Source organism: Cebus imitator, unplaced genomic scaffold (genome assembly GCF_001604975.1).
Source record: "Cebus imitator isolate Cc_AM_T3 unplaced genomic scaffold, Cebus_imitator-1.0 Scaffold190, whole genome shotgun sequence".
Lineage (NCBI taxonomy): Eukaryota > Metazoa > Chordata > Mammalia > Primates > Cebidae > Cebus > Cebus imitator.
Window position 1 is genome coordinate 2,437,862 of NW_016107505.1, and position 3,080 is coordinate 2,440,941.

The 3,080-nt window shown below is 45.9% G+C and overlaps 1 long non-coding RNA gene across 1 annotated transcript; it reads right to left on the minus strand.

Moving 5' to 3' along the window:
• Positions 1 to 468: 468 nt before the first annotated feature.
• LOC108316693 lies at positions 469 to 2,458 on the minus strand. Its single transcript, XR_001830407.2, has 2 exons — positions 2,180 to 2,458; positions 469 to 894 (listed from the first exon to the last, which is right to left on the minus strand). It is a non-coding gene; the product is annotated as an uncharacterized LOC108316693 (long non-coding RNA).
• Between the last annotated feature and the right edge of the window lie 622 nt (positions 2,459 to 3,080).

Sequence of the window (3,080 nt, forward strand, 5' to 3'; positions counted from 1 at the left end):
AACCTGCCCTGATCTGAGGCTGACGCTGAGTTCCAAGAGGCTCAGGTCCAAGAAACAGGAAGTGCAGATGCAAGTCCTTGAGTGTCAATTTCAGTTCCTAGACGTTGCTCCCCCTTCTCCTTTTTCCCAAGAAAACCAAATTATGCACATCCTGTCTGCTCTTCTCAAGCTTACAGAGCATGTTGAAATTAAATTGTACCCTGACAACTTGAAAACCCTTTTCCCGATTAAAACAAATATTTACGGAACACTTTCCAGGTAGCAAGAACTTGCTAGACACTGCATTTAAAAAGATGAATGTGCTTTCTACATGCTTAATTTGCACCACGAACACAGTTTATTCAGGATCGCCAAGAGACCTAGCCAGCAGAGGTATCTGTCAACTTGATTGAGGAAAAAAAGGCAAACATGAGAAATTTCAGGCACGTGAAGTTTGCAAGAACAAGAAAGTTATAAAGGAAATCTTGGGAAATTCAAATGTGACATTCTGTAATGGCCAGAAAGTTACCTTGTTGTTGGGATGCAAAGAGTTAAGAGATTTTTGTGAACTTCTTCTGGACAGGGGTTCTTTTCCTGATCTTGTATTTCCAGCACCTCTCACAGTAGCTGCATATAGTTAGCACTTAATTAACATTTATTGAACTAATTGCCTCCCTTGCTCTTGCTTACGGAAACAGTCATAATCATTATCCCCTTCATCTAGCAAATACAAAGTGAGGCGGAATGAGCACAGACCAAGTAAGAAACAGACAAGCGAAGCTGGAGAAGCTTCAAATGTTTGGAGGACTCCCGGGCATCTCTCCCCAGCCTCCAGATGAATTCTGTGGTGCTAATGGCGATGCGTGAAACTCAGAGTCCCTGGGATTGCAAAGTCTGTCTGCCAAGGAACGAGGTCTTCAAAGTCCACGAGAAAGGAAAACGAGAATTAAAAATGGATTTGGCGATATAGATGGGGGAGAAAGTCATACCATCATATCTCAGTGAACTTTCTAACTGCGGTAATAGACATGGATGGCAGAATCTTCTAAGTCTCACAAATAACAGTGACGCTATGTGCTTTGCATGCATTACCTAAGTTAATGTTCAAAACAACTGGAAGCAGATTTGCCCCATTTTACAAATGAGGAGGAAACTGAGGTTCTGGGAGCTTGCTAGCTGCTTGGTGAAGAGGCCTAGATTTCTGCGTATCTCGGCTTTCAACATGCCTTTCTCACTAAGCCTAATTATTTCCAGCTTTTGATTTAAAGTGAGAGACTTGAGATTCTTCCTTTCAGTTGAACACTTAGAGGCTATTGTAAGATTCTGTTTTTTTTTTAAAGACAGGGTCTTGCTCCATCGCCCAGGCTAGAGAGTATGGTGGCACAATCTTGGCTCACTGAAGCCGCCACTTCCTGGGCTCAGGTGATTCTTTCACCTCATCCTCCCAAGTAGCTGGGACTACAGGTGTGCACCAGCATGCTAATTTTTGTAGTTTTGTAGAGACGGGGTTTCTCCATGTTGCCCAAGCTGGTCTTGAACTTCTGGACTCAAGCGATCTGCCTGCCTCAGCATCTTAAAGTGTTGGGATTACAGGCTATTGTAGGATTTTTTTTTTTTTTTTTTGGGGGCGGAGTCTCAGTGTGTCACCCAGGGTGGAGTGCCGTGGCACAATCTCAGCTCACTGCAACCTCCACCTCCCAGGTTCAAGCGATTCTCCTGCCTCAGCCTCCTGAGTAGCTGGAATTACTATTCAGGGTATGTGCCACCATGTCTGGCTAGGTATTTTGTTTGTTTGTTTGTATTTTTAGGAGCAATTTGTATTTTTAGGAGAGATGGGGTTTCACCATGTTGACCAGGCTGGTCTGGAACTCCTGGCTTCCAGTGATCCACCCGCCTCAGCCTCCCAAAGTGCTAGGATTACAGGCGTGAGCCAGTATGCCTGGCTGGTATTGCAGCGTTCTTAATTGGCCTAATTTCAATATTGTTGTGTCTCAGGGAATAGGGAGGCCTGAGGAGAGAGATGGGAAAATGGCCAGTCTACGGAACAGTCACAGTATTTATTGATGAAGTTTGCTGTCTTACAGGGGCACAGTTCATGGCACCCCCCCTCACCCAAATTACAATAGTCATGTCAAAGATAATTATCGATACGCATGACCTATATCATACTAATTACACAGTGAAATATTGTAAGAATTACCCAAATGTGACACAGAGACACAAAGCGAAGGCCTGCGGTTGGAAAAATAGCGCTGACGCAGAAGGTTGCCACAAACCTTCCCTTTGTAAGAAATGCAGTCTCTGGAAAGTCAGAAAGCAAAGCTCAGTGAAGTGCGGCAGGCCTGCACACGCCTGGTTTTCTCTGCTGCTGCCTTGCTGGTTTTCTGCCTGGTCCTGGGATCCTGAGTTGAGAGGGCCCAGACTCGCTGTGGGGCATGGCTCCTCCTCCAGTCACCGCTTGCCTTGAGTGTTTGCTCACCTCACTTTCTCAGTGAGGACAAGCGACCACCCCAGTGAACACTGCAACATGCACCCCACCCCTGCACTCCAGCCCCTCTTCTTTACCCTTTCCAACCCATGATCCTTTTACACCTCTAACATACTGTGCAGTGTACTCATTTATTATGCTTATCACTTTTTTTTTTTTTTTTGAGACAGAGTCTCGCTCTGTCGCCCAGGCTGGAGTGCAGTGATGTGATCTCGGTTCGCTGCAACCTCCGCTTCCTGGGTTCAAGTGACTCTCCTGCCTCACCCTCATGAGTAGCTGGCACTACAGGTGCATGCCACCATCCCTGGCTAATTTTTGTATTTTTAGTAGAGACTGGTTTTCGCCATATTGGCCAGGCTGGTCTTGAACTCCTGGCCTCAGGTGATCCACCCACTGTGGCCTCCCAAAGTGCTAGGATTACAAGCATGAGCCACGGTGCCCGGCCTGTTATGCTTCTTACTTAAGGGGTTTCCCCATACTCAGATGTAGGCTTCATGATAACAAGGATCTATTCACTGATAGGTCACGAACACTCAGGACTATCCCCGGCAATGTGGGCGTCCGTACATACAGTTTGAATAAACATACCCTTCTGTTAGCAAATAAAAATGGG